Source organism: Anabrus simplex, chromosome 4, assembly GCF_040414725.1.
Source record: "Anabrus simplex isolate iqAnaSimp1 chromosome 4, ASM4041472v1, whole genome shotgun sequence".
Classification (NCBI taxonomy): domain Eukaryota; kingdom Metazoa; phylum Arthropoda; class Insecta; order Orthoptera; family Tettigoniidae; genus Anabrus; species Anabrus simplex.
The window spans coordinates 379,737,279-379,756,469 of record NC_090268.1 but is presented as its reverse complement, the minus strand read 5'-3'; positions in this window follow the sequence as shown (position 1 = coordinate 379,756,469).

Here is a 19,191-nt window from a genome sequence, read left to right as displayed (position 1 = left end):
CTGAATTGGGAGTGCTATGTCTGTATTCTCAACATCTTTGTCCATAATGTTTAACGCGGGCAGCTCAAACCGAAAAATGGATGTGAAAGGTGGTGGTGGTGGTGGTGGTGATTATTGTTTTAAGAGGAAGTACAACTAGGCAACCATCCTCTATATAACACTAATCAGAGGGAAAAATGGAAGGGATCCGACACTTCGAAAAATGAAGAAATCGGCCATAGAAAGACAAGGGCCACGAAGGGCGTGAAAATGAGACTCCCTACCTTCGCAAACCTAATAGCGTCAGGGTCGGAAAAGAACAAGAGTTGACCAAGAGAGGTCGGATAGGATAGATGAAAGTGAGGAGCCTGGCACAAGTAAGTGGAAGCAATGCCAGGACTCAGTTGAGGGCCCCGTGGTCGCCAACCCACGCTCCGAAGTTCAGAGCCCAGGGGCCCCTTTTAGTCGCCTCTTACGACAGGCAGGGGATACCGTGGGTGTTATTCTACCGCCCCCACCCACAGGGGGGAAATGGATGTGAAAAGTCGAGGATATAATAACCTTCTTTAGTGAGGACATTGAGCGTATCTTTCGAAAATTGCAAGACATAATAGATATGATATAGGCTTTTTGGCCTTATGTCTTGTCAAGAAAATAAGGTGAAATTCCTTACGTTTCGCAGAGCATCATATCAATAAGCACGCGCCGTGAAAACATCAATGCAAGAAGTAATGTTTAATCATGTATTTCACCAAAATAGCATGAACCCTGGACCAATAATAGTATTCATTAATGAATTGTGGGAAAATAACCGACTTCTAATTCAGGAGTAATGATTACTGAGAAGTATCGAACAGTGGACAGTAAACAGGTTCAGGGTATAGAAAGGGAATGGGTGGTATACAGAGATGCTGTAGTAGAAACAGCGAGGTAATGACTAGGAACAACTGTGTGTAAAGATGGAAAAAAGCGATCATCTTGGTGGAATGATGAAGTGAGAGCAGCTTGTAAATGTAAAAAGAAGCTTATCAGAAATGGCTCCAAACAAGAGCTGACGCAGACAGACGTAGATGAAGAAAACAGAGCGAAAAAAATAGTTGTTGAATCCAAAAAGAACTCGTAGGAAAATTTTGGTAATAACCTGGAAAGGCTAGGTTAAGCAGCAGGGAAACCTTTTTGGATAGTAATAACGAATCTTAGGAATGGAGGAAAAAAAGGAAATGAACAGTGTTTTGGGTAATTCAGGTGAACTCATAGTAGATCTCAGAGAATCACTGGACTGGTGAGCAGGGGCGGCTTTTCAGGTGAAGTAGGTGAAGTGCCACTTTACCATTTAGTTTTACCAGAGTGAATTTTTAAAATGTTTTTTCTTATGACATTTGTTGGTTTTACGGAAAGAAAATGTTCTTTGTACGGCGTTTGGAGCACCAAGAACTCGCATCACTTGATGAGAACCAGGGGAACTCACGAAAGCGCCGGCTGTTGGCCACCCACAGTACGGCGCATGAGCTTGAGTGAAGACGAGAGATTCAGCAGCTGGCTCTACCTCCCAAGTGCTGCTTGGCCTTGGCGGTTGCCATGACAACCGTGACGTCAACCGCGTACTTTCCTCATAGCGGAATGTGCAAGTGAAGTTGCCGGAATATCGGAATGTTTCGTCTTCCCTGCGTCATCCTGTGTGAAGTACGAGTACTTACGCATCGTGGTTCATTCGTAGGGTTGTGTTGTTTTATTTAAATATGTATCCTGTTTATGACATAGTGTGTATTTTATTAGAAACACACTTTTCACGATGGAGAAACGAAGATCAGAATGAAGTTCTACGTTTTGGTCGCCCTACTGAATCACTGCAAATTTGTGCTACAAAAGAAGTGAAACATTCCGGTAAATCTTACAATCTTAGTTTCAAACGATCGTTGTTTAAGGAATTCCCATGGTTGTGCTCCTCTCCAGCTCTACAGAAGTTGTTTTGTTGGCCCTGCTTGCATTTTAGCAATAAAAGTAACGTTTGGAAAAAAGAAGGAATTTTCAGCCCTTTTGAACATAACACGTTCTTTACATAAGCACCCAGACTCTGCAAAACATATAAAATGCCAGCTAGATTTGAAGACTTTGGAAAGAAACCAAAATACGATCTCTGTTGCCGTGAAGGAAAATGCTAGACTGTATATTGTACAATTGAATTAAAATGTACGTTTAAGTAGGCTTTTCCTTCAGTTTGTAATATAACTTTTTCGGTTTCTAGCGTCAATAAACAGCTGTGCGTCGTAAATGAAAACACGATAAAATGTCCAGCTCTTCCCGAGGGTGCCGCGCTTCCGTAATTGTTAGTCTCCCGGTCAGATCTTATCTGTACTTTGCATTGTAGAGCAAAGGCAGCCATATGGTTACCGCGCTATGACGTTACACAGCGCTCCGGTCTGTATACATTTTTGGTCACGCGCTGAACCCTCCGCAAGTCACAGGTACGAGGTACGAGTACAAAACAACTATAAAAAGCACGTAGTTCCTAAATCTGTCGCTCGAAACAGAACGCTCTTCACCATACTTTTCAGCCACGAGCCGCCACTGCTGGTGAGGGAATATTTTGGAAACCTTCCCAACGTAAAAGGAAATCTTCCTGGTGGTGTCGCGAACAACATGGGGAGGATGAAAATGATGTTGATGAAATTACGCTCGAGGAAGTGGAGAGAATGGTAAATAAACTCTATTGTCATAAAGCAGCAGGAATAGATGAAATTATACCTGAAATGGTGAAGTATAATAGGAAGGCAGGGATCGAATGGCTTCATAGATTAGTAAGATTAGCATGGAATGTTGGTAAGGTACCTTCAGATTGGACAAAACAGTAATTACACCTATCTATAAGCAGGGGAACAGGAAGAATAATTGCAACAACTATCGAGATATCTCATTGATTAGCATACCAGGCTAAGTATTCAGTGGCATCTTGGAAGGCAGGATGCGAACAGTGGTTGAGAGATAGTTAGATGAAAACCAGTGTGGTTTCAGACCACAAAGGGGCTGTCAGGATCAGACTCTTAGTATGGGCCAGGTAATTCAAAATGCTACGAGAGGAATAGACAGTTGTGTTTATGTTTCGTAGATCGAGAGAAAGCATATGACAGGGAACCGAAGGAAAAGATGTTCTCCATACTGGGGGACTATGGAATTACGGGTAGATTATTAAAATTAATCAAAGGCATTTATGTTGACAATTAGGCTGCGGTGAGAATTTACGGTAGAATGAGTTCTTGGTTCCGGGTACTTACAGGGGTTAGACAAGGCTGTGATCTTTCACCTATGCTGTTTATAGTTTACATGGATCATCTGCTGAAAGGTATAAAGTGGCATGGTGGGATTCAGTAGCAAGGAGTCTGGCCTATACTGACGACTTGGTCGTAATGGCAAATTGTGCCGAAAGCCTGCAGTTTAATATCTTGGAACTAGAAAATAGGTGCAAGAGTATGGTATGAAAATTAGCCTCTCGAAGACTAAACTGATGTCAGTAGGTAAGAAATTCATCAGAATTGAATATCAGATTGGTGATACAAAAGCTGGAACAGGTAGATAATTTTAGGTACTTAGGTGGTGTGTTCTCTCAGGATGTTAATATACAAAGCTGAAAATTACAGGCCAGTAAGTTTGACATGCATTGTATGTAAGCTTTGGGAAGGCATTCTTTCTGATTATATTAGACATGTTTGTGAAATTAATAACTGGTTCGATAGAAGGCAATTCGGTTTTAGGAAAAGTTATTCCACTGAAGCTCAACTTGTAGAATTCCAGCAAGATAAAGCAGATATCTTGGATTCTGGAGGTCAAATGGACTGTATCGCGATTGACATGTCTAAAGCATTTGATAGGGTGGATCATGGGAGACTACTGGCAAAAATGAGTGCAATTGGACTAGACAAAAGAGTGACTGAATGGGTTGCTATATTTCTAGAAAATAGATCTCAGAGAATTAGAGTAGGTGAAGCTTTATCTGACCCTGTAATAGTTGAGAGGGGAGTTCCTCAGGGCAGTGTTATCGGACCTTTATGTTTTCTTATATATATAAATGATATGAGTAAAGGAGTGGAATCAGAGGTAAGGCTTTCTGCGGATGATGTTATTCTCTATAGAGTGATAAATAAGTTACAAGATTGTGAGCAACTGCAACGTGACCTCGAAAATATTGTGAGATGGACAGCAGGCAATTGTATGTTGATAAACGGGGCTAAAAGTCAGGTTGTGAGTTTCACAAATAGGAAAAGTCCTCTCAGTTTTAATTACTGCATTGATGGGGTGAAAGTTCCTTTTGGTGATCATTGTAAGTATCTAGGTGTTAATATAAGGAAAGATCTTCACTGGGGTAATCACATAAATGGGATTGTAAATAAAGGGTACCGATCTCTGCACATGGTTATGAGGGTGTTCAGGGGTTGTAGTAAGGATGTAAAGGAGAGTGCATATAAGTCTCTGGTAAGACCCCAACTAGAGTATGGTTCCAGTGTATGGGACTCTCACCAGGATTACCTGATTCAAGAACTGGAAAAAATCCAAAGAAAAGCAGCTCGATTTGTTCTGGGTGATTTCCGACAATAGCGTTACAAAAATGTTGCAATGTTTGGGTTGGGAAGAATTGAGAGAAAGAAGAAGAGCTGCTCGACTAAGTGGTATGTTCCGAGCTGTCAGCGGAGAGATGGCGTGGAATGACATTAGTAGACGAATAGGTTTGAATGGCGTTTATAAAAGTAGGAAAGATCACAATATGAAGATAAAGTTGGAATTCAAGAGGACAAACTGGGGCAAATATTCATTTATAGGAAGGGGAGTTAGGGATTGGAATAACTTACCAAGGGAGATGTTCAATAAATTTCCAATTTCTTTGAAATCATTTCGGAAAAGGCTTAGAAAGCAACAGATAGGGAATCTGCCACCTGGGCGACTGCCCTAAATGCAGATCAGTATTGACTGGATTGCCAACATGGAAGTATTGTTCAGTCGTGTTGACTGGCGATGGTTTTTGTACTGATTGTTTCAAAGCGTAAAACCGCGTAGTCTTCGGTCCGTATCGACATGGAAGATTGTGAAGATGATTATAATAAAATGAGAAAAAATCGTAAATGTACGATCGTTTTAAGAATAAGACAAAGAGGGAGTCATGATATTAGATGTCCTAATATCACAGAGTCGGAAGAAAACTAAATGTGAATCCCTACAATATCGAAAGATCATAAAACTAATCAACAACAAGGTTATGTAGCGCATGCGTATCTACGAGGTGTCACTGTAGTGTGTGTTCCAAATGGAACATAATAATTCCTTTTGCACAAATTAAGTGAAAAATCTGCGGTAATTAAGAAATACCGTCCTTCCTAGAGAAATATATATACGTACTTACGGGTTGTAGACAGGACTCCCTTATGTTGTATTCCGAGGATCGTGCCGTCTTTTGTTTCTTTCTTGAGGTCCAGGGCTGCCACCCATGATTGGGAGTGCTATGTCTGTGAATTCTCATTATCTTTGTCCATATGACTAGCGCGGGCAGTTCAAACAGAAAAATAGCATGATCCCTGGACCAATAAATACGAGTATATCATTTAATGAATGAGTTAGAGCACAAAACGAATGAGCAACATGAAGAAAGCGACACCTAATTAATGCAAACAACTTCAGTGAGCAAAGACATCACACACGAAAGTGTTAGACAAACAAAACACATACGGAAGCGCTGTGACGTAACAGAAAAAAAATAGTTGTAAGGTAGTAAAGTGTCTATCCATATCATTCTCTTGAAGTAAAATATTTCGTACTATTTCTTAATTTACTCCAGATTTTCGACTTTCTTTGTGTAGAAGCAATTATTATGTTCCATTTGGGACAAATGTTGCAGTGGTATTTCATAGATGGGTATGCGCTACGAAACCGAACAATAACATTACATCGGCCATTGTTGGGATAAGACTTGTCTCGTCTGCTGCCACTCACCTCCAATATATAGGATTGCTGCTGCGTCCCGAGTAAAACAGCCTACCTGAATATTGGCGGAAAGTAGCTGGGGAGTTAGATATGCTATATGATTGTCTCGTCAACCACGCATTCTGCAGCTAGTCTTTTTACAAAGATAATCGATACATTGCGGAAAACAAATACATATTTGTTATGCATAATGAATAGTAATATAATATATGCAGTCAGTGCCTGATAAGTATTGGTATGCTTACTTCCTTAATAATCCATTGTCTTGAAGTTCACCTGACAAGCAGAAGTCACGTAAAGTGGATTAGAACCAACTGATTAGAACCACAATAACGCCCATCTAATTTCCATCAAACATGCCTGAATTTTAGAGGCAAAATATTCCTACAAATGGAATCAGAACGTTGAGAAAAATAAATCATTTGATTTCCGCCCTTTACGTTTACGTTTAATTCGTACAAACTTTGGAACTGTCCCGTATATCATTTCTTTCACTTCTTTCCAGAAATATCGCAGTAGACAGCACGGCAACATATTGTATTGCAATGCTAGGTTGACAAAAATGTTCTACTCGTAATCTAAGATGGAAAATACTCTTGCTTATTCTATTAAGATCATGATGCTCTGAAATTCTGGGTGATTTCCAACAAAAGAGTGGCGTTACAAAAATGTTGCAAAGTTTGAGAATGACATTAGTAGACGAATAAGTTTGAGTGATGTCTTTAAAAGTAGGAAAGATCACGATATGAAGGTGAAGTTCGAATTCAAGAGGACAAATTGGGGCAAATATTCGTTTATAGGAAGGGGAGTTAGGGATTGGAATAACTTACCAAGGGAGATGTTCAATAAATTTACCAATTTCTTTGAAATCATTTAAGAAAAGGCTAGGAAACAACAGATAGGGAATCTGCCACCTGGGCGACTGCCCTAAATGCAGATCAGTATTGATTGATTGATTAGGGGAATATGTTTTGTTATGTCTGGTATGTGAAGGTTAATTTGGTAGATGGGGTTCCAATGGTCGTACAGCATACCTTGAGACCTTAGCTACTCAGGGTATGTCAAATGGAAGTTATACTCCACCTGTAGGCGTAGCCATGCATTAAACTGTCAGGTTACCCCTCGTTCTGAGGTACACAGACCACTGCGGTCATTTGAGCACGGTATACGTAAACCATCACATCCCATGGGACATCTTAACGAGGTTCAAGTCGCAAGGGCCGTCATTTTGATCCAGAAAGGATGGACTTTTCGTCGTGTTGCTGTGGATCTCTATGTCTCTCCGTCAGTTATTCAAGGTCGTGAACGCATGACGACCCCACAGAATGATCGATATCTGACCATCTGTGCGTTGCGGCGTCGTTCAGCAACTGCCAGAGAACTGCAACAAAACATCAGGAGAGTTACTGGAGTCACAGTGTCTAACCAGACAGTAAGGAACAGGTTAAGAGAAGTGTCCTTACGATTCAGACGTCCTGTTCGAGTGCCCCGTTTAACGTAGCAACATCGCGCAGCTCGCCTTCTGTTTGCCCGTACCCACGTCAACTGGCAACTTCACCAATGGAGATCTTTGTTGTTCACAGACGAATCCAGATTTCCCCTAACACATCGTGAGGGACGTCAACACGTATGGAGAAGCCGTGGTGAGCAATACATGCCAAATGTTGTCCAGGAAGACGAACGATTCGGACAAGGTTCTGTGATGTTGTGGGATGGCATCAATATTGATGGCAGTATGGATCTTGTCGTCGTCCGTGGTAATCTTAACGTTGCGGCGTACATCGAGCAGATACTGCTAGAGCATGTGGTGGTTTCTGCATACAGTGTTGGCCCTGAATTCGTACTCATGCACGACAATGCCAGGGCTCATGTAGCGCGCATCACCCGAGCTGTCTTGCGAGACATTCAAGAGATGGAATCGCCAGCAGTGAGTCCCGAACTTAATCCTATCGAGCATCTATTCCACCACAGACTCTCCAAGACTTCGAACAGGCTCTCATTGAAGAATGGGACCTGATACCGATGCATGACCTCCCCGACTTATACGGAGCATGCCACATAGGTGTCAAGCTGTGATAAATGAACATGGAGGATATACAGCATATTGAAGCTCTCAAACTGTGATAAAAATCCACCCCGAAGGACTGTTATCACTTTGTTTTCACCCCTATTTGGACATTTCCGTTTGTGTGAACGCGAATCCATCGGTGTTCTTTTGTATACTTCAACGGTAAAGAATATAGGTTTAGTTGGTAATATACCTGGGTGTGAGGTATTGTTTTGTGGAGCATGGCATACGTTCAAAAACATTTTTTAAACTGTGTAGTAAGTGAGATTGAATCAAGGTGTAGTAAAGCTAACGCAGTGCGCTTGCAGTTGCGATCAACAGTGTTCTGTAAGAAGGAGGTCAGCTCCCGAACAAAACTATCTTTACATCGGTCTGTTTTCAGACCAACTTTGCTTTACGGGAGCGAAAGCTGGGTGGACTCAGGAGATCTTATTCGAAGTTAGAAGTAACAGACATGAAAATAGCGAGAATGATTGATGTTACAAACAGGTGGGGACAATGGCAGGAGGGTACTTGAAATGAGGAAATAATGGCTAAGTTAGGAATGATCTCGATGGATGAAGCTGTACGCATAAACTTGTTTCGGTGGTAGGGTCATGTGGGCCGAATGGAGGAGGATAGGTTACCTAGGAGAATAATGGACTCTGTTATGGAGGATAAGAGAAGTAGAGGGAGACCAAGACGACGATGGTTAGTCTCAGTTTCTAACGATTTAAAGGTAAGAGGTATAGAACTAAATAAGGCCACAGCACTAGTCGCAAATAGAGGATTGTGGCGACGTTTAGTAAATTCACAGAGGTTTGTAGACTGAACGCTGATAGGCATAACGGTCTATAATGATTGTGTATGTATGTATGTATGTATGTATGTTATATATGCATGTAAGACAGAAATAATAATGAAATTTGATGGATACGATTGGTTCACTTAACCGGGCAACCATCCTCTCTTAACACTATTCAGAAGAGAAAATCGAAAACGAAAAATGAAGGTATCGACAAACGAAAGGGAAGGGCCACGTACCGGTAAGTCATGAAAGACTCTCCTCGGCCCGTTCACTTAATATCGCCGGGGCCGAGAAACAACAAGAATTGTTGAAAGGAACAGAGCGGAACAAGTAATTGTTGAATCAAGGAGAAGTCATGGGAAGATTTCGGTAATAACCTCCAAGCGACAGGGAAACCTTTCTAGACAGTAATAAAGGATCTTGGAATCCGACGCCGTGATTGAATTGTCATCCCTGAGACCGTTGATTCGGAGGGTCCAGGGTTCGATTTCCGGCCGGGTTGGGGACTTTAATTGCGTCTGATCAATTCTTCTGGCTCAGGGACTGAGTGTTTGCGTTTGTCCAAACACTTCATGTTCAGGGAACACACCACACCATTAATACCACAGAAATACGCGATAGTGATTACATTCCTCCACGTAGGGTTAGCGAGAGGAAGGGCACCCGACCACAAAACAGGGTCAATCCACATGTGGGACACTGTTCGCACTAGTAACCGCACAACGTGGGAAAAGTGGTATCAGGAGGAGGATGAGGAGGAGGAGAATAAGAATGATAATAATAAGAAGAAAAAGGAAAGGAAGGGAAAAAAGGAAATGAATAGTGTTTTGGGTAAGTCAGATGTAGTCAAAGTAGGTCCCAGAGAATCACTAGACTGGTGGTAAGATTATTTTTAAAATCTTCTCAACGTAAAAGAATAAAATTATGTTGACTGGTGCCAGGCTGAGTGGCTCAGACGGTTGAGGCGCTGGCCATCTGAACCCAACTTGGCAGGTTCGAACCAGCCTCAGTCCGGTGGTATTTGAAAGTGCTCAAATACGTCAATCTCGTATCGGTAGATTTACTGGCACGTAAAAAAACCTCTGCGGGCAAACGTCCGGCACCACGGCGTCTCCGAAAACCAAGAAAGTAGTTCTTTTTTGCTAGTGGCTTTACGTCGCACTGACACAGATAGGTCTTATGGCAACGATGGGATAGGAAAGGCCTAGGAGTTGGAAGGAACCTGGCGTGGCCTTAATTAAGGTACAGCCCTAGCATTTGCTTGGTGTGAAAATGGGGAAACCAGTAAAAACCATATTCAGGGCTGCCGACTGTGGGATTCGAACCCACTATATCTAGGATGCAAGCTCACAGCTGCGAGCCTTTAACCGCACGGCTAACTCGCCCGGTAGAAAGGTAGTGAGTCGTATAAACAAATTATTATTATTATTATTATTATTATTATTATTATTATTATTATTATTATCTGACTGGTATGAAGGCCAATGGAAGAGTGGATGGTAAAGGCTTTCATTATCCGTAACCTCGACACTATTTTAGTTTTATACACGTCCGCCTTAACTCTTTCCATTTTAAACAATTGGCAGAAAGAGCACAAATAGATACAAGTTTATTGTAAACAGAAAATGTATTTTAAATTCAGTAGAGTTTTGTTGTTTATTTAGTGTCTTCCCAGAAGCAGGTAGATTTCTTAAACTGCAGAGCTGAAGGTTATATGGTTATAATGAACTGCAAATAATAATTATGGGGATTACACAATACTATACAAGATCATGATCACTTCGATAGTTTACACTTTCATTCTCCAGTTCGACGCTATATTCGAAGTATAGGCATTCCGTACCCCCACCCTTTCCTCTTCTTCTCCCTTTTTATGACTTCCTCATTGAGTAATTCTTCCTTCACTCCCTTCGTCTCATTTTGATAGTCATTTTCATAATCTTCATGATCAATAGACTAGGGTCTAATAGAACATAGAGTTTTTCAGGTTATAAAAACAAACACATCATCATCCTCTTTTCCCATTATTCAGCACCTGTCGGGTCCGGGCATTTATGGCACTTCTCCACCTTCCTCTCTCCTTCCACCGTTTTCCATCATTTTGTCTCAGTCCAGGTTCCTTCTTCTTGCACTCCTATTTATTGAATCGATCCACCTCGTTCTAGGTATCCCTCTCGCTCTCCTTCCCTCGAACTTCACCTCCATCTTCCTACGTCCAAACCATCTTAGTGCATCCGGGAGATAGTAGGTTCGAATCCCACTGTCGGCAGCCCTGAAGATGGTTTTCCGTGGTTTCCCATTTTCACACCAGGCAAATGCTGGGGCTGTACCTTAATTAAGGCCACGGCCGCTTCCTTCCAACTCCTAGGCCTATCCTATCCCATCGTCACCATAAGACATATCTGTGTCGGTGCGACGTAAAAATCCCTAGCAAAAAAAAAAAAACATCTGAGTTTACTCTTCTCAATTCTCTCATTTTAGCTTTCCATTCCGACCTCCTTTCTCACACCTTCATTTCTCAATCTGTCTTTCCTTGCCTTTCCTATCAGGTATTTCATTTCACTGGCTTGAATTCTACTCTCCTCCCTGCTTCCCATTGTCCAGGTCTTAACCGTATAGGTCCGTATGGTTGCGTAATACATTTTGTACATTATCTCTTTACACTTCCCACTCTAGTAGAATGCATTGCCCTGTTACACCCTCTTGCTAATCTTCATGTCCAGCCTTGTATTCCGTATTAATTCACTCCCTAGGTATTTGAAACTAACAACAATATCTAGGCTTTGACCACCAATTTTCAAAATGTTTTTTCCTTATTTTTCTCCTCTTGATATCAGCATGGTTTTGCTTTTCTCTGCGCTAAAAACAAACACGACAATAACCGCTAATTAGTTCGTTCCCATGCCGAGTGAACAACATTCCCACGTCAGTAGTGCTCGCCTTTGAAGGTGTCAGGAAAGGAAATTTAAATTGGTGAATACCTCTGTTAACTTAACGTGTAGGTAAACACGTATGTGATATAAAGTCCCGTAAATTGCATTTCCAAAAATACTAGCGGCCTGTCGCAGTAATAGCTGCGAACAAAGACCAAACACGAAACTGATGATCAAGGAAGCGTGAGAAAAGTAACGGATAATATACTGAACTCCGGAAGACCATTTATTTGCCTTTAAACTTACACTTCCGTTGTGAGTATAAATATGGAATTTTTCAACCTTGGCAATTTATAGAAATTTTACAGTGAATTATTTTAGCAAGACTTAAATCTCTCACATAAAGTTGGCCGCATAATGCTCGGCAATTTTCAGTAGGCAGAAAATCTTAAATGTACATATTATGAATCACCCCCTGGATCTTAAAACAGTAACGACGTAATCCCGGAATGTGGCTGTAGTTATCAGGGAAGATGCAAAGGGCACTGCATTATTATACTGCCTTATATAGTTCTTGAAACCATTATCATGTAGCATCATAGCTTTAAGTATGTAGTTTACTTGAAGTTGTGGAAAATAAACCAAACCACTGTGGAAACACGAAATAAAATGTCAATTTACCATTTCCGCAGTGAAATGTCGTGCTCACCAGTGCATACAGATTTCATCTAATAGCCCAATACTGAATAATTCAATGTAAGTTTCATAATAAAGGAAGTTTTGATATAGAACATCATGAGGTAGGCTTCTTTCTGTTTCTAGCTTATTAGAACCAACATGGAGCAACAACTAACATTCTGGTGAAACTGATTTCACAGAGCCGTTTATCGGACTAACATAGAAAGATCCGCATAGACAACTTTCACAGACCTCTCTATTGAGCTGGCATAGAACTTAACCTAGAAGGAATACAAAGTCTGCTCACTCGCAGTGTTCACTTCAGAAACAGTGTCCGCCTGGCAGTGCGCGTTCCAAATTTTGCACTTAGAGGACTTGGGAGCAAGGAGACGAGCTGTTTGATTAAGTGGTATATTACGAGCTGTCAGTGGAGAGAGCGTGGAATGACATTAGTAGACTAATAACCTTGAGTGGAGTTGTAAAGGTTTTAATCATTTTTATATTGTACCCTCATTGCGGACACATTGCCAACATTTAGGACAGCAAAGCAATATAAATAAAACTGGAAATGAGGCAATTTGCAGTATACAGATTCCTATCAGTGACTAGGAGACCAACGCTCCAGCGGCATTATGGTGAAACTTTCCAATTACAGCTTTATACTGGACTTCACAAGCAATTGTCAAGGTCGGTATAAAGACACAGCGATGAATCCAGTCGGCCGTGATTGTACCCACTTCCTTTTTCATTGTGTCGATAGATGGCGCTAGTATACCATCTCGTGTCCAAGATACTTTCTTTACCTTTTTATGTATTTTGTTCCTTGATTTTAACTTTTATCGTACCTCAAGAAGGGAATATGGAGTTCAGGATTTACCAAATCACCTTCCTTTGCTACAATCGTGCTTTCAAGCGACTTAAATGTGTTTGAATCGACGGATCGCGTTTGTAAAATAAGATCAGATACGTATTTGTTTCTGAGGTACAATAAATCGTTTTTATTCCTCCTATATGGTATCTATATAGGAAAATATGAGTTTTGTCTGTACATTGCTCAGAATTTAAAAAGGATGGCATTTATCAGCCATGTCCACAGTAACAAGGAAATGCACTGTTTAATTTTCTGTAATTTCTGTCTGTCTGTCTGTATGTATGTATGTATGTATGTATGTACACGCATCACGAGAAAACGGCTGAAGAGAATTTAATGAAAATCGGTATGCTAAGTCGAGGAATAAGGCGCTACAATCTAGGCCATAAATAATTGTATTCACGTCGAGTGAAATTGTAGTTTATGGGAAGTCCTAAAATTTAATTCTCAAAAATTTATCTTATTAGTGATCATATTTTAATGAAAATCGGTATGCAAAGTCGGAGAATAAGTTGATACAATCTAGGATATAAATAATTGTCTTCACGTTGGGAAACACGGTAGTTTAGGGGAAGGCCTAAAATTTAATTCTCAAATATGTATGTTATTAGTAGTCCTATCTTACTAAAAATTGGTATGCAAAGTCAAGGAATAAGTCGCTATATTCTAGGTCATAAATAATATTTTCACGCTGAGTGAAATGGTAGTTTATGTGAAGGCCTAAAATGTAATTCTCAAATATTTGTTATTAGAGGTCACATCGATAAATATAACTAAAGTTATATAGCATTACATTTCTGATCATTTATGTCTTATACATTGTTACCCCACCGGCTATGATCACAAAAATATTCATGAATTTGGATTTTGGTTACTAAGTCCATATCAGCGCCGAGTCATTAGAAAGTGGGTAAGCAGAATTTAATAAAAATCGGTATATAAAGTCGGAGAATAAGGAACTACAGTCTACGCTATAAATAATTTTACAAATCACAGAGTCGAAAGAAAACTAAATGTGAAGGCCTACAATATAGAAAGTTCATAACATTGATCGTCAATAACATTACATTGACCATTGTTTGTTGTCATATGCTTTGTGTCTTATGTTGCCATTCATATCCGGTAGATAGGATTACTGCTGCGTACCGATTATCTTTTAGTTTGCTTTACGTCGCACCGACACAGATAGGTATTATGGCGACGATGGGATAGGAAAGGGGTAGGAGTGTGAAGGAAGCGGCCTTGGCCTTAATTAAGGTACAGTCCCAGCATTTGCCTGGTGTGAAAGTGGGAAACCACAGAATACCATCTTCAGCGTTGCCGACAGTGGGGTTTGAATCCACTATCTCCCGGATGAAAGCTCACATTGCGCACCCCTAAGCACACAGCTAACTCGCCTGGTCGTACAGAGTGTAACAGCCTGCCTGAATATTGATGTGAAGTAGCTTGGGGAGTTAGATAACTTTCTTCTTTAGCATGCCATTCCTCTGGTTCGTAAATTTTCTGATACTACTGGTACGTAACACACTGGTTCATCACAGCATTCGAGCTATTCAATCCCTACTCTGAGGCGCTAATTTGAATGAGCAGTGTTTATATTTAACGGAATAATGACAGAGGAGTGGTCACGGCAGTCTGCGGCCTGGTCATTTCAGCTCTGGAACTTTGGACTGTTAGATTGGCATCATAGTACTCTTCGTTAAAAGTGATAAAATGCGCGGTTTTTCATTTGATCGAGTAGTTTATATGATAACATTGCTTTTAATCACTACATTCCTACTGACGTTTTTGTAATGACTTTTGTTGACTATGTTGATTTCAGTTAGGAAAACCACAAAGTCAGTCTTTCTGAGAATCCCGTAGCGAAGCACGGGTACGTCAGCTAGTAATAAATAATGGCATAGCTCCCTTAATCTCTTCTTACTCCTGCAACCATTCTTAACTATTTCTTTCTAATCTGCACTTCCTTCTTATTCTCTTAACTTTCCTGTTATAATATATTTATTTATTTATTCTTGACTTACATATGTGGCGAAGTTAGGGCTCACGGCCCACTCTTACACTTAACCACTATAAAGAATAAAATTTCAAAATGTAAACATAAAAGTAAGACATAGAAATTCTTAAAAAGAAGTAATACTACGGACAGATAGTTTTAAGACTAAGTTAGGCCTACATATCAGTACAGTAGTGTGACAATACTACTACTACTACTACTACTACTACTACTACTACTACTAATAATAATAATAATAATAATAATAATAATAATAATAAATGAAGAAAACCCATTCACACAACATACACACAATGACTCACACAACTCAGTTTTATGTTCCTAGAAAAAACTTTCGGCAGGCAGATTTCAATTTATGAGACGAAGTAAGGTGCCTTATCGCTTGTAAAGGTAGGCCTACATATCTCTTTTCACACTCCTCAACAATTACTTTAAACCCATCTCATAGACTGTTTATATTCTTATTTACCATTTTTCCATTGATCATAATTGCTTATTAAAAATGTGCCCATTTCCCTCTTGTCAGCCATACGGCATCGCCTAATAGCCGTACATTTACGACATTCCTTTCTAACACATTGATTTTTAACTCTGACAAACACAGCTTCATGATCGCTTATACCATCTATCACTTCAGTGTCCTTATATAGCTATTCAAGGAGACGCAGGAGTGTCCCACCCTGCAAGCTATGACTTCTGTAATTCCCTGAAGATCCTCGAACACCTTTACAGAGCGACGTCTCCGACGTCTAAACACCAGCTCAACGAGGAGTTCATTTCTAAGTAAAGAAATGGCTGCCCTTGCTAATTGCAACGATCGTTCCGCGAGAGATGATACTGTTACGATCGAGGCTTGGCCCCATTACAAAGGTAATGTGGTTACACATAGCTTGAGATTTCGTCGGTAGTGGAGGTCCGCCTAGCACACTCAGCTCACCAAGTCAGTAAACCGAGATCTGCACTATCCGTAGTGTAGTGGTTTAAATGGTATTATTTTGTTTGTATTTATCTTCATGGCAGGTAAAGTGGAACTTCGTATAGTTTTAGGTATTGGACAGTAGACTTACAACTGGACTGGATGTTAAATGTATGATAAAATGTCTGTGGTGTATGTTACGTCTATCAAGAGGGTAGTTCATCCAACAATTTACATTTTGCAAAAAGAAGTATCCAAGCACTTTCAGTCGTGACAAAGCTGTCGTAATTCGCACAGAACTTCAGCTAGCTCGTCAGCTGGATAGTCATACGCTTCCAAGACGTTGGCGGGTAGTGCGCCGCGCCCTTAGGATATCGTACCAAGCCTTCTTTGGAAGCACCTGCGGTGACAACGACACTGCAGCAAATATGTCCTCCACTTGAATAAATGCCGTACTAGAGGAAAACGCTGGAAATTCCACTATAAAAATGTAATATTTTCTACCTCGGGAATTGCTAAACATTGCCAAATAAAACAATCATGGAAAACTTAATAACTAAAGTCGTCTAAATGCGGCCAGTATCCAGTATTCGGGAGATAGTGGCTTTGAACTCCTCACAGTCGGCAGCCCTGAAGATCATTTCCCGTGGTTCCCAATTTTTACACCAGTCAAATGGTGGATCTGTACCTTAATTAATGCCCGGCCGTTTCCTTCCCACTCCTAAAACGCCATACTTGCTGGCGGGACCTAGTGTTTACAGTGCACTATGTCTTCTGGTATGAGCTAGAGCAATTTTGTTACTATGTTACTTTCATTGATCTGTCTCAGCTTTATCCTTGGCTTTGACAAAATGAAAGTGACCGAGGTATGAGTGATGCTAGTAATGCCATTCCTTTTTCTGCAGCCAGTACCTGCTATGAGTGGTGTGAAAATATTGCTCATAGGGTCGGTTGTTGCATGCATTTCAGTGGGCTTGGCAGACTGATATGTAATAGCAACTTCTGGCTCGGTGAGGAAAGCAACTGGAAACTACCTCACTCCTCATTTCTCTAGTACGCCTCTTCAGTGATGCCTAGGCCATCTATGACAGCTGATGGCGGAGCTGTTGAGGATCCAACCAGCCTTCGGGCTGAGGAGTAAACATACATACACACTAAAAGTACTAGTATATAATAACTTAAGTAATGAATAAGTAATAAACAATTATATGCTTTATCCAAACCAGGATGTTGGTGACCTGGTCATTCCTAACAGTTAAGTCAGAAACCATAGATCAGGCACTCTGAGTCGGAGTTCACAAGTAGTAGGATAGCCAGTTCCTTTCTGCTTCTCCTCTGGCCAACAGCTCGTGGGCTACTCATCCAATTGATGGCTACGCCCAATGTTGCTTAACTTCGAAGATATCACTGTGTCCCGCGTTTCAACATGGGTCGAGCTGGCCGTGCGGTTAGGGGCACGCAACTATGAGATTGCATTCGGGAGATTTTGGATTCGAACCCCACTGTCGGCAGCCCCGAAAATGGTTTTCCATGGTATCCCATTTTTACACAGGCTGTACCTTAATTAAGGCCACGGCTGCTTCCTTCCCATTCTTAGGCCTATCTCATCGTCGCCATAAGACCTATCTGTGACGGTTCTAAGCCCTACGTAAAATCAATTGTACCCCCCCCCCCCCCACAAAAAAAATCACAGTTGTGCTGTTAACAACCAACATTGAGATCACCATTACTTTTCTGTAAATTGGAGCCCCTTTATAGTGTAAGGCCTTTCAGGATTATGAAATACACTCCTCACTGTCTATTACATAAGTACCGTCGTAAACGTAGCTAAATTTGCGTTTAACATAACGACAAACAGGGAGAACCCGAACTCAGAGACTAATATTTAGAGGTTGTTCATGGATACCTTCTGAGTATATTCGTACAAGGGACCCGTGGTGTACGGTAGCTCGTAAGGCTACAGAGTAATAATGTAATTACGACTTATGCGGTTTATTGCCCCAATCTTCCTTGTTTCTGTGAAAATACCTTCAAATCAGTGAACATGCCTGTAATACGTAACAAACAAAACGCACAACACAAAATACATAGTTTGTTCGAACATCGCCCTCTACTATGACTGCGCTAATACTAGTGATGTGCAGGAATGACGCATGGAATCGCGAGAACCGGTTCCTCCGAGGCCGCACTCAATGTCGCATGCGAGAAATCGGTTCCGTGATCACGTCACGAGAGAGTGCTCGGCGCACTTTCCAGACTGGGTCGTCCGTATATAAGAGCGGCAAATTCGAACGTGCAATATGTACTATTTCTTTTGCACACAGTATAGTATGATATAACACCAATTTTTGAATTAAATGTCTTGTTGGTTGTCACGAATAAATTAAGCCACGTAATAATGAAATAACAATTTAACCAGGTAGTCTGGAAATCACATTACATATTTCGACACTGAGTGTAGCAATCGATATTGTTAATTATGCTTATACTGTATTCTGCTTCTAATGTGGTTTTCAAATATCCCTAGTATAAACGTATAAAATCTGTGGAATCACATTTCTAGTAAGTACATGACTTTTTTTGTAGCGTTCCTGTATTCCAAACCAAACCAAACCCCGTGGCACTGCAGCTCTTGAAGGGCCTTGGCCTACCAAGTGACAGCTGTTCAGCCCCAATGCCTGTAGATTGCGAGGGGTCATGCGGTCAGCAGGACAAATCCTCTCGGCCGTTATTCTTCGCTTTCTAGACCGGGGCCGCTATCTCACCGTCAGATAGCTCCTCAGTTCTAATTACGTAGGCTGAGTGGATCTCGAACCAGCCCTCAGGTCCAGATAAAAATCCCTGACCTGGCCTGGAATCGAACCGGGGGCTTCCGGGTAAGAGGCAGGCACTCTGCCCCTACACCACGGGGACGGCACTTCCTGTATTCCGTTACATTTCATTTACAATGAACATTCCAGACTACTGTCCGGCTCCATGGCTAAATAGTTAACGTGCTGGCCTTTCGTCACAGAGGTCCCGGGTGCGATTCCCGG